The sequence below is a fragment of the Protopterus annectens genome, chromosome 9.part0 (genome assembly GCF_019279795.1).
Source record: "Protopterus annectens isolate FY-2018-M chromosome 9.part0, PAN1.0, whole genome shotgun sequence".
Taxonomy (NCBI): Eukaryota; Metazoa; Chordata; order Ceratodontiformes; family Protopteridae; genus Protopterus; species Protopterus annectens.
Window position 1 is genome coordinate 756,214,641 of NC_056743.1, and position 19,989 is coordinate 756,234,629.

Consider the following 19,989-nt stretch of genomic DNA (forward strand, 5'->3'; position numbering starts at 1 on the left):
GAATCATGTAGCAAGTCATATTAGGAGAAAGGGGGATGAACCTGGTACAGTGCACAGTATGGCCATTTATGATCCAGAGGCAATGATTTTCTTGTAATTGCAATGCTATAGTAGGTTCCCAGTGCATTCTAAGATTGTGGGACTTATCAATGAAGAGGCCACAAAAAATTTTCCAGCAGTACTTCTGACAAAGATTCCATGTAATGCAACAATATGGTAGGATGTATTGTGGAAATGCCCATTGTTCACCAACATAACATTTCATAGCACAATGTGAGACGTGTTTCATGTTAGATATACAGTTTCTGAAACTGAGAACTTAGAATGCATGGACACTGGACAGGACAACTTAGTGATGGTTTCAAACATTAACATGTCCCCTGCATAGCAGTCAAATAACTGTCATTTGCTGTCATATCATTTGTAGTTCTATGCTATAAGAATCAGTGAGGATATGAATTTGTGTACAGCTGTAATGCTGCATAATACCCCAACACAATCCTACTGACATGCAAGTCAGCTCCATAAGCAGCAGAGTCCTGACCTATATAAATGAATAGTTCTTTGGAGAAGAGGCTGGAGGAAATACTATACAAGTAAGGGCTACAATGTCCAGGTCAGATATTCATGTAAGTAATCACTTTATTCAGCACTGGCTACATGGAGTAGCCCTCAAAATTGGTTGTCTCATGTAGTAGAGATGTCTTATTTGGTAACTTGGTTTTACTTTCATCATCTTAGCCTTACCTTCATGTGTTTGTCATTGACAGAGCTGCCCTGAATAGTATAGGCTTCCACTATGTCACAAGATGTAGTCATTGAATGTTATCTTCAGTGTCATATTTCATGTGGTATACAAAACTTCTTTTAATGCATTAATTCTAATGTGTCATTTGTTGCTTAGTAGCTGCATATACATTTTTTGGATCTGTTGCATTTAATATCCTTTCTTAATACAATCCTTTTCAGCAGGTCAAATATTATGCTGGTTATGTGAAATACCTACTGCATCCCTGAAATGAAGTTAGAAAATGGTTATCTTCATACCTGCAAGTCAAACTCCACTTGAGTAACCCACACGCAAGACCTCAGTCTGGTCTGTGACATCAATAGGGCTTGTTGGCGGGACAGATTTGTGTCCCAGAGACTCCCCCTTTTGTGGAATTGACTCCCTTTAAACGTAAAGCAGAGTACCACATTAAACTTTTTTAAGCACAACCTGGATAGCTGGATGGGAAACAGAACATACACCCCTGGATTCCACATATGTCCCTGCTGGACAGTAGCATCAGGCGCTGACTTATTGGAACAAGGGCTAAATTCTTGGCTAGGTTTGTAAGGGCCTCACGGCCAATACCCTAGTAACTTCCTATGATCCTATACCAAAAGTTTCAAGTAATTCCTTCATCAGATAAATACATCACCATTCAAATATTCTATTTCCCTGGTTTAACCTTCCATTGGTTGACTAACTTAAGGATGGGTTGGACAATCATTATTTATCATTTAATACTGTGAGCTAAGTAATATTCAGTCAAGATTATGCATTGTTTCAGTATATTAAACTTTGTGTACAAACATGTCACAAAATGCACACTTTCCACAGTTCTGAGTCAGATTTGGAGGCTTTCTGTATAATTGTATGATTTTTCCACTGATTATGTTAAATTTCACAGAACTTACTTAATCACATCCCTCAAACTCATGCACATTAAATTGGCTTATGGCCTTTCTGGGTTTCAGAATTTTAAACCACAATGAAGATATATTTTTCTTTATTCTGTGTGCATAAACTGAGCTAACCAAGGCTGATTAAATTTATGCAGCTGTAGTTTAAAATATTAAACCTCTTGTGAAAGTTTTTCATTTCAAATATTTGGCATATTGTCATTCTTTTCCATGTTAGTATGAACACAGTGACCCTCAAATGGCCATTTTACTGACAAGCATGCCTTTCAACTGTAAAGATTTTTGTAGAATGTCCAGATTTTTGCCTCATATTTTTCGTCCATTTTTCATAAAATTGTTATTTTCTGGCACATTAGTGGCAAATCATTACAGACTGAAGTTAGAAAATAATGACAAACATTTGAGTTTCAGACTTCATACCTTTCAGAAAATTAATGCTAGTGCAAAACTTGTTATTCTATCAACTTTCTAAGTTTGTTAAAGCAATATTTAAAAATTGTCCCTATTTTTAGACTTTTGTCCCACTTTTATTTATGGCTTTGTCCAGATTTCTTGCTTCAAGAGGTTGAGAGGTATGCTGACAAGTAAGCCACCATAGTGACTGTATTCTGCTCCACAGCATTTCCGCATTATAACTGTTAATCTCTTTAATGTTATGTACTTCTATGCTATAAAGTATTTTCTTACAGCCTCACTTTTTTATATAATAGCCATCTTAGTTAAATCTCTAATATGGAACACTCTTGCATTTTCAGAGCAGTTTAATTCTGAATTTGCAATAATGTTGCAATTAATGCCAAAACATATGTGGTTGTTCAAAGGACGTAATCTAGTCTCCAGTTTGTTAAATTTGACGAGTTCCCTGCATGCTCATAATTTACTATGGCAGGTATTAATACAGAACCTCTTACTTCACATTTTTGCTAGCAAGTGTTTTGTTATGAGTCATTTTCACTAATGTAGACTAGTACTTTTAAAATAAATGAGAACTACATATGGTAAATTCAGGTAAGAAACACAAGTGCATGCCTGCTATTTTTGGATGCATATATGTTTGTGATAGTCATACAGTTTAGTCTGTGAGCAGTTGTATTCTGTGTAGTAAAAAATAATCTAAAAACTATTTTTAATTAAGGTTACAATGCCTCTTAAGGACAAAACTGGTATACAACACATTTGATTTGACTCATCAAAAAAAAAAAAAAAGTTAAAGTATTATGCACATTTGCTACCTTTCTTTTTAGTCAGCAAAACTGGTAAAGCATGCATAGGCTAAATGATAAAACAGATAAAATGCTATGTACATGCACTGCTCTTCTTTCTAGTCAGTAAAGAAGGTTAGGCATGCCTAGGCCAAAAAAAAAAAAAAAACTCAACAATCATGCATCTTTCACTGCCAGCATGTTTTATGCCTTAGACTTCAGGACAAGTTTTTCCAGGGACTAGCTAATATGGTCATGTCAAATGTGTGTAAATTCAAGTGATGACTCTACAGTTCACTTTTGTGCTGTGCACAGAACATGGAATTCTTACCTGGTAATACTCTGACCGCTTTGCATGATGTGCGGTTCATAAAATATAATCAGATTGCTGTTTTCATGTGTGAAGCAATATCCCATCTACTGTGGATTAAATAATAAATGCCATGTGCATCTATACCCTGAACACACAACTCTGTAACAGAAATGCCTCCTTTATTCTCTGGTCCTTTTTCTCATCTGATTGACAGTTCCATTAAGTTTTCAAAGTCAGTGATATTCAGAGAAAACAAAACTGTCAAACTTTCATCTACCTCAGTTGCTCTGAATTTATACATTTTTCAGTTCCGTGAACTTCCATCTTTTAGCCACTTTTTTTTTTACTAAATCCATACTGACTGAATAGAAGTCATTCCATCACTTGCATCACTCAAAAGAAGTCTGTCATTAATGATGTGTGACATAAAAGATTAGTCAAGAGTCTTGTGTTTAGTAACATCCATCTAATCTGGAAGAATTTTTTTGTAGTGGTGGCAATACCTCTTTCGGTGAATAAGATTTATTTAAATAATAAATAAATACACAAGCAAAAAGTAAATCATTTAACTAAATAAGCAAATAAGAAAATAATTTAGATCAATTTGTGTACAAACTAAAGTAAAAGGTTAACATCTATATCCTGATAAGTCAGCATAAAGATTCATAAATAATGTACAGGAATGCCTACATTGAACAATTTACACTAAATACATATATTGCGTTGCTGGAGACAAGTCTGTTCTGATCTGTACTTCCTCTTATTTTGACCATCTGGGAAGCCCAGTCAGAAGATGAATATATATAGGGTTCTACTTCTAAACATCTAATTTCCATACCATTGAAACTCAAAACACTGAGACCATAAGACCGAAAACCCAAAACACTGAAAAGTCATAAGATCGAAAACCGAAAACGCTGATACTTTGCTTCACACAATCCTATAACATTGAATACTACAATGCACAAGTAAATATCCCCTCCACCTATAATAACACCAAATTAACAAACACACTTTTTGCTTCATTTCTGTAGGGGGACAAGTCCCCATGCACCTCCCATGTGGGGTGCTCTGCCCCCCCATCCCCCTTAAATTAAATATACCAACTCTGAGATCACACTGCAGTGGAAAAAAGTTAATTTCCTAATCCCACTGTATCGTGATCACCATACAGAATGTGCACATAATATCTAAATCACTTACCAGAGAGGAAAATTCTGAGCATATCTAAACAATTCTGTCTTGGTTTGTGATTTGTTGTGGAGTTGACTGGTAAGAACAGTTTTATCTGAATTTATACTGTATTTGTTATCACTATTTTTAACTCTTTGTAGGTAGGAAGAGACTGCTTATTAACAAGCTTTACTTTGATTCATATTTTGTGGTTTTTACCTTTAGTTTCACTACTGGTTGTGAGAAAGGGATAGGTTTTAGACATGCAAGCTCTAGCCACCTGGGTCTATATTAGATCAGCGAATGCTTAAACAAGTGAACGCTGACTGATCGACCCTATTTTAGAGAAAGTTCAAAATATCGAAGCAACAGAAACTCAAATTTTTTCCTAGGGAAAGAATTCGGTTGTCCGTTTCTGTTGCTTCGGTATTTTCAGTGCTGTGGTGGAAAGTTACGGCTCGGGTTAGGTATGTGTGCGATTGTGTGTATGTGAGGGTTAAGGTGGGTTTAGGTGAGTTAGGGTTAGGGAGAGGGTGAGGTGAGTGTTCGATAATGACGGACCTTATGGTTAGCGTTTGGGTTAAGGTAAGTGGATAGTTAGTGGTGTATGCACAGTTTAGTGTAGGGTTATGTGTCAGATTTTAGGTGTATGTGTGTGCATTTCTGTTTGTGTGCTTGTGTTGTGTATATGTGTTTTGGATCAGCGATTTTTTTCCGTAGGAAAAAAAATCACTAATCTGACAGTTCGAGATTGAGCTTTCGCTTACATAAGGTCGATCAGTCAGCGTTCGCTTTTTTAAGCATTCGCTGATTTAATATAGACCCTAGCCACCCCAAGGGGCCTAGACAGCTATAAATTTAAACAGACTGCAGAGAGGAAAATTATTTGCATATCTAAGCAGTCCTGTCTTTGTTTGTGATTTGTTGTGGAGTTAACTGGTAAGAGAAGTTTGTGAGCTACAGTGAGCGATATAAAGAAATTACAACTACTGTTTGGCTGCAGAACTTGTATGGTCAGAACAACTTTATTGTATTTTATTACATAGTTAGATATTGCTGGTATACATTTTGTCGTAGTTGATTTAGGTTCCTTTGAATTCTTTACAACTGACTTTGTGTCATTTTTTTCCTTTGCAGTATTTTATTCATTTAAAGCTGAATATGCATTCCTTATATGGATATGCAATTACCAATTTGCTAATGCACAAGTGTCTTGCACAGTGTAATAAGTGCTATGCATATTTAAAGGTAAGAGCTGATAACACTGATGATCTTTGTTCCTCGTGTCAAAAGTTGGATGATTTGCTTACCATTGTTAGAAGCAAATCTCGACTTAATGATGATGATTGCACATGTGCAATTGGCATCACTTGGAGAACTGTTGTATCATATATTAATGACTGAACTGATGAACTAAATAATGTTAGGCATACAACAAATAGAACAGATTAGGAAATGATGCATCTATTTTCTGCAAAGAACACTGAGCTCCTATGAAAGATGATGAGGCCCCTGAGAACTATGGAATTGTGGATGCAAGTATTCAGCAATCTGAGGATCTGGTTTGTTTAGTAGGAAACAAAAAAAAAAGAAAGGAAGAAGTTCTCAACAAATAACAAGAAAGAAAAGAAAATGACTAATGACTGTAAAGGAAAGAGAATACGTAGTAACAAGGATTCTGCTTTGTTATGTTACACACTGGTGACAGGGAATGAAGATATCTGTCTATCAGAAAATCTTCAGTCTACAGAAAAATATATCACCATTCCAATGGAAAAGGTAGGAAAAAGGAGGCAAGGGGCAGGTGAAAAGGAAGAAATCAAAACTGAACGTGGATGAAGAACATTACTGTAAGATAAAAGAAGAGACAGATGTTGACTACATGGCTCAAGCTGTGGATTTACAATGCCAGCCAGATGAGAATTTAGTATGCAATGAAAACAGTGGGATTAATAAGACTAATAGTGATGAAGATCTATCCTTCATAACAATTGATAGAGCAGAAATGACTGTATTAGAAGCTGAAGATTCTTCAGAGATGGTCAGCAAAGATATTCTTGTAATTGGAGATTCAGTTATTAGAGGAACTGATACTTATATTTGCAGAGATGATAATGAACATCGAGTAGTGTTATGCTTGCCAGGAGCAAAAATAGAAGATGTGAAACAAGCCTTGGAATGCCTTAATGTAAGGAAGTATGGATCTGTTTTCATTCATGTTGGTACAAATTATGTCACCAACAAAGATTCTCTGACTGTTAGTCAGGAACTGACAGCCCTCCTAGATAGTATGGCTTGTACTGGTGTTAGGGCATATTTTTCACAAATCACCTATAGAAAGGATAATCAAGTCACTGTTAATGAAAAGATTTTTTGGATAAACACCTACATGGAAAAAATGTCCTGTTTTAAAAAATGGAAATGTGTAGACCATCCAAGCCTTCATTTGGGCACACGTGTTCAGACAGGATGGTGTGCATTTGTCTAGATCAGGGAAGAGAATTTTTGCAGCAGGTATTTTGCAATATTTGGCAAACACTAGCCAGGATTTTTGCCATGTCAAAAATGTAACAGTTCACAGACAGCAACATTTGATTCATCTCTGATGGTTGTTAATGCTAGGAACATTAATAATAAAACTTTTTTATTAGAAAATTTGTTACGTTCCCACAAGATTGATGTTATTATTGCTTGTGAAGCATGGCTAAAGAACAATGACTGGAAACCAATTCTGACTCAGGGACGTCGGGAGGCATACTGACTGTACGCATTTCAGTACAGTTTATCTGGAGTGGGGGGTAGAATCTGGCTGGCTGTAGGACCCAGCAGCCTGTTAGCTACAAATCAATGGCTGTGCTGATTGGTCCAGAGACTCCCACTTTATTTGAACTTGTGAGAGAGAGAGAGAGAGACAGCAAATATTATATTAATATAAGACGAGTACGTCAGCTTCAAAACCCATTTCCACTTGACCTGCAATCGGTGGTTTATCTTTAAGTGTATAGTTTATTTATACTGCTTGCTGTTGATTTATTTTGTACCTGGCCTGGCTGATCAATTATGTAAGTTAAGTTTTATTTATAAAATATTAGACGAGAGTATGAAGATGCATTAATTTGCAAATTGCTACTACTAATCAATTGAATGAATGAAATGCATGGTACTGGTAGATGCTACAATGGCTAGCTAGTCCATTTCCACAGATGACTTTTTTTTATAAAAACTTGCTGTTACTTAAATTCACTTTCCTCCGGACTCCTTTATTTTTTTTTAGATTACTCGCCACAAAGCCACATGGTAATGATGGCATGCATGATGCTATTGCAGCTGCGCTGCTAGTATTCATCATTCAGTTAATTTCAGTACAGTATAAAATTATTAAGTATGTGAGCAGAGTAGTTGTGTTGTTTTCCGATTAATGATCATCATGAACATAATTACCTAATAAATACCGACGGTAGATGCTAGCTACAATAGCTACAAGTCCATTTCCACAGATGATTTTTTTTTATAAAAAACTTGCTGTCACTTAAACTCACTTTCCTCCGGACTCCTTTCAAAAAAAGAGCATTAGTGGGGTGATTTTGGATTACTTGCCACAAAGCCGTATGGCATGCATGATGATGCTATTGCAGGCTGCAGCTGTGCTGCTAGTAGTGTTCATCATTTTCAAGTCAGTAGTATAAAATTATCAAGTATGTGCAGCGAGTAGTAGTTGTTGTTTTGTTTTCCAATTCCAATGATTCATGAAAAATAATTACCTAATAATAAGTACCGAGTACCAACCGAGCCATTAGCTTGTTTAGAACTTGGCAAGGCATCAGGAGGGCGGAAGGGTGAAAGGCCTAGTAGTACTACTGCCCGAGACTCACACAGCAGTTAGCCGATGTTTCTGAATTGTGCTCTGTGCACCCATTCTGTACTGTACTGACACAAAACTGCTGGGTTTACTAGACTCAGATCATCCCAGTGATTTGCCAGAAAACCATAAATTTTATGAGAAACAAACCAAAAATATGAGCCAAAAATCTGGAATTCTGTGAAAACCTAGACAGATGAGAGCCGGCCCGGTATGTCTAATTATCATCTGCAAAAAGGTACTGCCTACTAGTAGTACTGTAACACCTAAAGTTTCTGTGCTACTAATATTATTTACTTCACAGATTTGTCATTAAGTTAAGTAATTGAAAGGCTATTTCAGGTATCTGGCATTTGGATGTACCTCTATCAGGGTCGTTCCTGACTTCTGCTCCATATTTACAGTGCCCTCGTAAAAAAATTACGTTCTTTAGCAAAGCAGTGAGGAGTAAAGTTATAAAAATCCCAAGGCATTGCCATGACATCGCATACCTTTTCGGTTGCTCCTAGTTTTGGTTCACTGTTTTGCTCTATCTCTAAAATTGGAATTTTGGAACTGCAGTCATTAAACAGCAATAATCGTTTCATTTATATGGTTATTTTGCTTAAGAAAATACATGTTAATTCCAAATTGTATCAGCTTTCTAAAAATAATACAAGGATTGTGACCCTGTGGATAAAGTGTGGAGTTGGACTTGGAGCAGAGCGCAGAGTTGTTTTCTGACATGTTCATAGAAAGAGAGGCGAATGCACTGAGAAGTTGGTGATCATATCTAATTCCAGTGCCAAATCATTTTTCTTTACTTACTTTCAAGAGTTTCAGAAGTTATCCAACGTTAACTTTCTGTGAAGTGTACTGCATAATGCTTCAACTGTCATTGATTTTCACTCAAATTTTAGCTCCACCCTCTTCCCTCTAAAATTGGTAACTTAGAAATGGTGGTGAATTACTATTAATATTGAAAACAGTTATAGACTTTTACTTTAGAAATTGTGTATTAATTCATGTTATGTTATTCTGTCAAGTTAATAAAGTTAATAGTTCAAAACTTCAATCAAAGGTTAGATTATTTCTGGGTTTGCTCTTCTGTTCAGATTTGTCCCCACTATGGTGTACTGAGTCACTGACATCAATGCATGCTGTGTTGAGTGAGGCTGTTGAAACATTGCATTTTTTGCTTGACACTGTTCTTCATTAAACTGATGTGTAGCCAACATTTTACGCTTCCCAATTAAGACGGATGTTTAGCTTTGCTGAACGTGGAGGGCTTGGAGTTGCCATTTATAACTGAAGTTCTCTGATGCAACAGCTCCATCTGTATGTCAAATCTGGTGTTGCAGGCACACAGCTTTCCTGAAATACTAGGTCTGACAATACTGATGCTGCACAGGAGCTCCATCTGTAGGGCAGAGCCAGTTAATGCAGGCATGAAGCCTATTATGAGTCCCGATACCAGCAGTACAGCTCCACCTACATGTGGAGCTGAAATTCGGGACTGCAGGCCATCTGGTTTACCATTAGCTATGCCAAGATTCACCTTGAGAGCAAATTTCTTGGTATCCATGTCTCCAGACATAATAATAATGTGATTATGAATTGAGTTGCTGTTAATTAGCTGTCCTGATTTGTACAACTGTTTTCAGTAAAAATAACACATGGGCCCACCCTATTCCCTTCTCTTTTGTCATTTTTTTTTTTTTTTTTCACAAACTCCTTTTTGGCTCTCAGTCTCAGTCAGTAACTAGTACTTCCATGGTGGCGCAGCAGTGGCTTTGTTGCCTCACAGAAAGAGGTTCTCCTGCTCAATTCTCAGCTTGGGTTGGGAGTGCCTCTGTGTGGAGTCTGCATGTCCCCTACGGTCCGAGTGGGCGTTCCACAGACATGCGTTGAATGGGCGTGCCTTCGTTGAAGGTTGGGCCGTGCTGGCAACTCGACACCATAAAACCAACTGCCAATCATTAGCGGACGGAGTTCCACTGTGGTGACCCTATCCGGGAAAAAGCCAAAAGACAAACAACAACAAAACAGTCTCAGTAACTAAGCTTTTAAACAGCTTATCCGATGAGGTACTCCAAAACATAACGGTGAGGACACACCACTTTTACAAAATGTGCAAGGACTGAGAATAATAACCCTGTATCGAAACTGTTTATCTTTGTACATCACCAGCCAAATGATGAATGATCACTGTAATGCTTTCGGTAACTGTCAAAGGTCCCAGATAGGGTGGAACTCCAGCTGTGCTAGTCACAGTCCCTCAAGTTTTTTGACCCATGAAGATATGAAATGCTTAAGCTGCTTCATCATGCAAGTAATTACCATCCTGGCATATGGCTCACAAATGATCATTCAGGAGCAGGATTGTGAAAGGGACGTGGCCTGGTCAGTAGTTTAAGGAAGTGTACGGACCGCAATGTGTAGATGTGGGTGTGGCTTGTGGGTGTGGCTTGTTGGGGGTAGCAGTCTAGGAGCTGTGAGTACAAATCTGAAAATCCTGGCTACACCCCTGTTCTGACTGGGTATAAATGTTTTACTGTAACAGACATTCTAACAAAAAATCAGGTGGAGGTGTTATGTTAGGGTTAAAGATAACTTTTAGTCCTGTGATTATTACATGTTCAATGATAACACTAATACTATATAGACTGTGTAACTGTGACAATAAAGACAACCCTGGAACATATCACAATTGTTGGCATGTATAGACCACCAAAGTCAAGTGCAGATGACCTAGAGGAATTCATACATTTCTTATATGAAATACAGGAGGGAAAAATACTATTAGCTGGGGACTTTACCAGAAACAGACTAAAATAATATTGATTCAACAACGTTAGTAAAAAAATTATTCAGAGTATATTCAGGAACAACAAATGTTTCAGATTGTAAAAAAAAAAAAAAACTACCAGGGGACGGAATATACTAGATATTGTTTGTGTTACCAAAGATATTACTGTAACTTCAAGTCATGTTTCACCACCATTGATGTGCAGTGATCATGGGGTTACTAAGGTTAATTTGTTGCTAGATAATTCTGCCAAACTCAAATCTAAGCCAGTGCACAGAAGGTTAATTACAGATTATAGGGAGGCAAAACAGTTACTATATAAAACTAAATGGAGTGAGGTGTTCGCTGGAAAAACTGCAGATGGAATGTGCAAAGTTTTGAAAGAGAAATTGTTTGAGTGCAAAAAGTAAAAAAAATGTTTAACATCAGAATCTAGGCACTCAACATAAGACGGGTATATTTCCATAAGAACAAGATACCTGATTAAGATGATAGACAAAAAAATATAAGAAACATAAGAGAGGTTAAACTACAACTTTGAAAACTGAAATAAACAAGGTGACAAACAGATTAAGGATAGTGTTAGACAAGATCAAGAAAAATTTGAGAAAATTTATATAAAGATATTGAGCATGATAGAAAACCTTTTTATAGATACATAAGATGTGGAAGAAGTAAAGATACACAAATTGATAAACTGTGTGCAGATTCTAAAATTTATTCTCAGACACAACAAGCTATAGATATATTTACAAAATCTTATGCAAAACAGTTTGGCTCCACAAAAGGGGTGGTAAGTTTTCCTAGTGACATCCAGGTAACCCCAGATACTGGAATCAGATTAAATTATATTGAAAAAGAACTGTGCAAACTGGATCCAAACAAAGCGCAAGGAAGAGATGGAATAAGTAACAATCACCTGAGAACACTTCAGCAAGAACTTACACTACCATTACATTTGTTATTCACTAGGTCATATAAATATGGGGAGATTCCTCAAGATTGGAGACATGCACTTATTAAACCTATCTTTAAGGGAAAGGGGGGGTAGGACAAACCCAGAATCATATAGACCCTTAAGTCTACTTTCATGTTGTGGAAAAATAATGGAGAAGTAATACTGGATAAGTTTTTGTCAGAACTGGATAGGTTGGGACTTGAAACCATATATCAGCATGCATATGTTGAAAATAGATCTATTACCACCTGTAACATGATGTTCTACACCAATATAATAACACTTATAAATGAAAAATTGTGCTGGGATGTGATTTATATAGATTTAACTTCAGCATTTGATAGGGTCATACACAAAACATTGATTAATAAATTAGTACAACTAGGTATTGATGTACTGTTGATAAGATGGATAGCTCCATGACTTACAAATAGGACATGGCAAGTATTACACACCAACTGGACAAGTGAAATCCTTGGTTACAGTCAAGGTGTCCCACAGGGCTCTGTCCAAGGCCCTTACTTGTTTAGATTGTATCTTTCAGACCTTACTTTTTCATCTGAGGTGATCTGCAGTCTATATGCCGACAGCCTGAAATTGGGTAAACTGATTACAAGTGTTATAAGGCATGTCTGCAACATAATTTGACTAAATTGACCATTTGGGCACAGGAGAATAAGGGTTTATATCACATGATCGAAACGCAATAACATCAAATACTATAACATCAAACTTATAACTGCGAAAACTGAAAACTCCAAAAGCTGAGAACAGCGATTTATTTCCCTGGGGGGAAAAAATCACTGTTCCTGCACAAAACACACACACACACACACACACACACACACACACACACACACACACACACTACTAACTATGTCTAATGTGGGGGGCTTTGCATCCCACACCCCACAACATGGGGGTCTGTGACCCTCACACCCCCCCCTACTTAAATATACCAACTCCAAGTTTGCACCACCATGGAGGAAATAGCGAAGCCGTGGAAATGGCCCACCATTTGATGTTCTGCGGCTTTGCTGTTCTCAGTCTTCAAGGTTTTGGGTTCAATATCATAACAATCGAGGTTTTGCAACTTCGATGTTATGATATAGACCTGGAGAATGATATGTTGATAAATGCACCAAAAACTAAGCATATGAGATTTGGAAGATATAAACTGAAGGTGAATATTTAATATAGCACACATTGATTGAAACTGTAGACTCATTTAAGGACCTGGGTATATGAGTAGATTCAGCTATGAGTTTTTCTAATCATATCAACCAATTGGCTAATGATAGTTATAGAACTATAGGTTGTATAAAATGACTACATAATGAAGTCATTTGTTATTTATATTAGACCGAAACTTGAGTATGGATGAAAAATATGGAAACCCTATAGGAAAACAAGCATGAATAAACTGGAAAGAGTACAGCGGAAATATACCAAGGGCATCCATGGATGTGAAAATCTAAGTTATTATGAAATTCTAAAATATCTGAACTTGTGCAGTGTCTCTTACAGATATTTAAGAGGAGATCTTATTCAGGTATATAGGGCATTTAGGAACAACTACCTCTGGGAATGTTCGGGGTTATAAGAAAGTACTAATCATCAGATAACCTATGTAGAAGATTCTATAGGAATGAGAAGCATGATAATTGGTTCTCTGATAGAGTAGCTGATGCTTGGAACAGACTAGCAAATTACATTAAAGCAAGTACTAGTTTAGATATTTTTAAGAACAGCCTGGACACATAATGGGAACAAGTGTTTTGGTATATTGGCAAGCTAGAAGGGCATTAATGCCCATGCTTGAAATATTTGTATGTATGTATGGACTAAAACACATACAGACTGGCAACATAAACACTTTCTCCCCTACTCACTTCTCCCAGCACTCTCAGAACACTAACTTAACTTCCATGAAAGCAAAAAATCCATCAGATAACAAGACCAATATTTAAAAATTACCTGATAAACTGTCAAAACACAACATTAAAATAAACTACAAAGCCGCAAAACATACCGACCACCATGTTACCTCACAAAATAACTGCAACTTCATAAAGTGATACCACAACATTAACAATTTACACTATAACATTTACATTTTTGATGATATACCACTCAGTGTTATACATTTTCAGTGTTATGAACTTTGATGTTATGTATTTTCAGTGTTTTGGGTTTTCGATGTTATGGTCTCAGTTCTTTGAGTTTTGATGTTATGGGAATTAAATGTTTTGAAGGGAACTATATACACACACACAAACACACACACACACACACACACACACACACACACAAACACACACACACACACACACACACACACACACACACACACACACACACACACACACGGTGAGATTTGGAGAGAGAGAGAGAATGGGAGACAGATAGTGATGCCTCGCTATAGAAAGAAGTATAGATAAATAAATATACGGTTAGACATAGATAGTTGTTTTATACGGGTTGGCTTGAACCAGGATACTGCAACTCCTGGCTCAATCAGCTTGACTCATCAAAGATGGGCTGTTGATTACCAGGATTTGTCCCTTATGCAAGATCCATGCTAAAGCCTGCCAGAGGGATCTCTTGAGTCAGGTTTCACTGAACTGGGCTAAGTGATCCTAGAGTCAATACAACTTGACTTTACAATAGCGAACAACAACAGAGAAATGTGTGAGTTATGGTTAGAGTTAGACTAAGGATTAGGCAAGCCCCCCTCTCCACAAAAAAGAACTTTACTGTACCCAAGGTCTTCCCCTAAAGAGCAAAAAAAAAAAAAAGATCTTCCTTATATTGCTACACCAACCAGGAGGCCAGATGCACAGTGTGTCCCCTTCTCTGCTGTCCACCCATTCAGGTCCTGTTTCTGTGCCTTGCCCTGACGCTTCTCTCTTTTATTAAAATAAATAATTAATATATAAGAATTTTTTTGTTTAAATAGCTAAAAATGTAGCAAATAATTGTTACATCCACCTAGAAACTTTTCCAAAAATAACAGTAATGAAATCAGTCTCTATATAGGGGCACTGGCAACAGCAGCCACACTTATATGTCATAAGTGAGCCATTACATAAGCCCCTAATAGGTCTTTCAAGAATATTCTTCAAATTTCTCCAATTTGTAAAAGTAAATGTTGGCACAATTAAGATGATGTTTTTGGAGAAAGGATATCCTATTACAGTAACTGATCCTCTCTATCAAATGATTTTATAGGAAAGAAAAGGTAAATGCCGTCCTATTATTAAGAAGGGTATGGAGGTCAGCTGTAGAGATCTTACTAAGACAGCATCCATGAACAAAGAGTCTGGCATATTGAAAAATTGTTCATTTGACAATGGCAAACTTCAACTCCAGGCACTGGGCTCTGTTTCAAATTATTTTTCAGCATCTAACAATATGGTTTTACATTGCTCCTTTCATGTTTTAGATAGTCGCAACTTCATTTGTAAAAACTGATTTATATTACACTGTGATGAGTACTTTAAACCTCTTTTTAGAGACCGAGTTCAATACTGCTACTTCTGGAAATGTTTCTAGGTGGATGGTCAAGGGAAGGTATAACTGTGTGACCAGCAGGGTTGTGTAAATGGCTAGCTGCTGTATAAGTAAAGCATTTTGTATTAGAAAAACTGATCATTTTAATTAAAGAATTTGCCAGCATGTACACAGCATTTTGAAAAAGGATGACAAGAGTGCATTGGCCAAACATGCTACTCACTGCCACAATTCCTCTATGTTCAACTTTTTATCCTAGAGAAAACTGACGTAGCAACTTTTTTCTGGGGACTTGTAAAATCAATTATTGCATCACAAAATGTTTTGGCAACTTAGACTAGATGCTATGAACTTCCCAGGATTAAATGATGCTATTTCCATTATCAGTTAAAATTAAGAGCATCAAAGCTTTAAACAATTTAGAGGTTTTTTTTGGCTATAGACATTACATTGTTTGGACTCTGGTTGATTTTGTTTGGGAGATGCTAACCATTGGATATAAGCAGCAATTCTACATTCTGATTGGTAGTGACTTGTGATTGGTTCTTTGTTACTCCTGATTAGCATTTTTTCTCATCTGATTGGTGCCAGTTTAACATGACCCCTTTGGTTGGCTCTTGCAGTGAGAGTTTAACTATTTTGGCATTCAGACTGGGAAAGATTTATGACTGGTTATTTTTTCACATTTCATTTTCATCTTTACCTGATTGGTGTTTATTTCATCAAACTGATTGGTTCTGGTGTGTGTGTGTGTGTGTGTGTGGGGGTGTTTATCCATCATTTTAAAACTTGTGTTTTCAATTTTACACATTGTTCTGAAGATGTCTTACTGACAAAAGTGCTCAACCATGTGTTTTTAGCATGGATTTTAATGTGGACAGATTAACTGATCATTTTGTTATTTTATTGGTGTGCATTCCACTGCCAGTTCTGAGCTTTTTTTTATTCAGATCATTGGAATGGCATAAATCATAATTTCAAACCTAGTGAGAATTATGATCATAAGCCATGCCAGTTCCCACCCAAGAATTTACCTGTCCTCTCAATCAGGGCTGATCCAGTCAAGTTTGGGGCAAATTTAGAAATGCCCATCCAATTATCCAGGTCTCCTTTGAAGGAACATAGTGTGCCACACTGCTTTATCTGTTGGGGGAGTCTAATCCAGAGGTGTGGAAGATGCTGAGTGACAAAGCTGCTTCTTTAACATTTTACTGATCTGCTGAAGCAAGTTTAGATCCCTTGTTCTGCTATTTCTAAGTCTGCTTGATTTATGAATGTACAAGAGATTCTGGAATGTGATGAGTCAACAAAACACAGTAAAATGATGTTTTTTCCAGTCTTTTTCTGAGCATAATGGATTTTAAGCCTAGGATCCTCTTTGTCAGGAACATTTGGGGTCTTTCCTACTGTTCCATATATGTGGCAAGTTGCATCCCACCAGGGACGTTATATTTTATAGTTGGTTTGATCTGTGACAAATACAAGGGGACAATAAATTTTTAGATCTGAATGATATTGCTTGTGCAATCAGCTGTGCTAAGTAGGAGGATTCTCTAGCAAACAATGGCCCATGGTTGGTCTCTCAAGAGGAAATAATCAACCAAGGTGTCCTGGGGCTAACTACTTTTCCCATTTTTAAGTAGAATATGGTTAATGCTGTATGCAATGGGATGATTTGTCTATCAAATGAGACAATGTTGCATTTTTTTACAATTTAATTTAAGCCCATTTTCAAAATCTAAGGCATTAATAAATGCATTTTGCTGTTGCAGGGCTTCTGTGTCAGAGTGGGATTCGACAATGACTCCCAGTTTGCAGTCAACCACATAGGGAGGAGAAATTATATTTTATAAATAAATTAGAAAAGACAAAGTATAGCTACACATTTATATTCATTTATTTGCATATATGAATGAATGTATATCTGTATTAATCTTTTCATTCATTTACGCATATATTGTTTTGACTTCTTGTTTTTCTCCAGTTAGGTGGGCTGGTCCTGAGATCCTTATTCATTATTAAACTAGGGGCATGACGGAAAACCTACAGAACTAAGTGCATAGGCTTGTTCTTCTCTAACAGAGTACATTGAGTAATCAGACGAAGAAGTAAAGGAGAGAAGCCATCTCCATTGTTCTTCAGCATTAACTCATTATAACTTCTGTAGTTTGATAGCATGGCTGGTGGATTTGTATGTTGTAATTTTCATAAATTTGCTTGACAGCTTCATTATCTGGATTCATCTTGCCCTGATGCAGAGCTGAGGAAGACATCATCAGTTAACTTCCCTCTGAGATATGCTCTGGATGGGATGGTGACTCTTGTTCAAGTGCAATAGACTCAGGCATTAATGCTTCTAGTTATGGCAATGACACCCGAGTTCTACTTGGACACAGTATTGACAATGTGATTATCTGATTGTTTAAGATTTTAAATATTTGTTTCACACTGGCTTACTATTAGTTGTTCAGATAACCTTAGACTGTATCACCGATGCTTGTGCATTAATAGCTTTAGTGTTTGAATGCTCATGTCATTTTTTGAGACACACATGATAGAGACCCTTGTCCTGTCCTTTTTCTGACAGGATAAATGTATATACCACATTTAGAGACAGGCCCTCAGTTGCGCTATCTAGGTTGGTAAACATGTTATTTTCAAAACAGGAACTGAGTAACTAGTCTTCAGCTTCAATCTCTTAGCTGTTTGAAATATAAGTCTTCATTAAAATGTATTTTTTATTTTCAAAAGGCAAACTAGTAAACAGTCTCTGTGATACAGGACATCTGAATCATATTTATTTATTATTTTTTATTTATTTATTTGTTTCTTTTTCATTTCTTTGCCTACAGAGTAATGTAATGAAGTGATAGCATATTTTGCAGAAATGCCTCCATTTGGGTTCTGTCTAGTGCGGCACTTTAATGCAATGCCATTTCAGCATAAGTCACACCTTATATTTGATGTGTTCTATAAATGCAGCCAGACATTTATTATGGAGATCTGGATGAATAAAAATTGTTGGCTACATCTCAAAGTATCTATTCCCACAGAGCTGCAGGCAATTCACATCCCTCAGCATTATACTGGAGGAGAAATTGTTTGTTTTTCTGCTGCCTTCAAGCTGATCCAGGTCAGAGATGAGAAATCTAATTCCTTTGTGCATGTCACTGAAAAAGGAATTAATTGCAGATTATTCGTAATGTACTCTTCACTAAGATACCCAGGTACATTCCTCCAACAATTTTTAGATTTCTGTCTTGACTCATTGTACAAGTCCACCATCTAGCTTGACTTTAACTCACTGGTTGATTCCAAAGCTAGCAAACGCATTATAAAGTTTCTTAATCTTTTATTAAGCACTGCGACATGTAACCGTGGTCATTCGCTGGACTTGATTTCCCATAAGAGAACCAATCTCCTGCGCTGAATATTATCTTGTGCACTTCATGCTAGAGCTCCCGCTTATCTTTTCTAAAGCATAGAACTGTCATGTGACTGCTATTAATGGACTGTAAGTCTGAGATCCGTCTGCCCTCGACCGGACCCATTCTATTCAGATGATCTGGATTCAATTGTGTCGATGTACACTATGGATGTCTGTTACATGGCAGGAATCATGGTTTGATCTATCTTAAGGTCAAAGCAAAGAGAGGAGCAAAGGCTGGAAAGTTGATGGCATGGGGCCTGCCTCCTTGAGGACAAACTTTAATCTATAGTTCCACTATTCTGTATAAAACACAAAAGTTTCATTTCACATTGGAAGGCATCCTTTGTGTTCAGTGCTATTTCTGCTGGATAAAATTATCTAGCTGTTTTTTTTCCCCCATATTGCTGCTAGGCTGTGTCGCCCAGCTTGTCTTGTCATTCAAAGATTTTCTTCATATTTGGGTGAGCAAGTTCCAGACTTTGTTATCGATAAATATGCCAAGATAAATCAGTTATTTTCAATGGACTCTTCAAGTGAGTGCTCTGATGGCTCATTTGATGACTTACTAGATCTGTGCCTTGCTTAATTTAGGTAAATTAATTATGATGAAATCACAAAAATAATTTTGTCTGTGCAACTTACTGACAAAGGATTACATCCTGGCCTGCACAGTTTAAAATTTGTTGCCTCAGGTTAATATGACCAACTATGCTACAAATTCTTAAGACATCATTGAAGAATAGGACATTTATAACTTCCATAAAAAAGGTTTCAGCCTACTTGTCCAGTAAAGCCAAGTCTTGCTCTAACATTCTGGAAAATTACTCTCTCATCTCTTATCTTCTGTTCACTGGAAAAATTACTAAAATTTTTTTTCACAATTATATTTTTGTCTGACATCTCATTACCCCCTGTATTGCTGTAAGTCTGATTATAGAATTAGGTACAATGCAACACTCTTGCAGCAGTTACCTGCTGATGGTAAGGTTTCAGCAGTTGCATTTCATCTTGATGTCCTTTAACTTCTTTGTGGCTTGTTGTAACCCCATGAATAATGAGATATG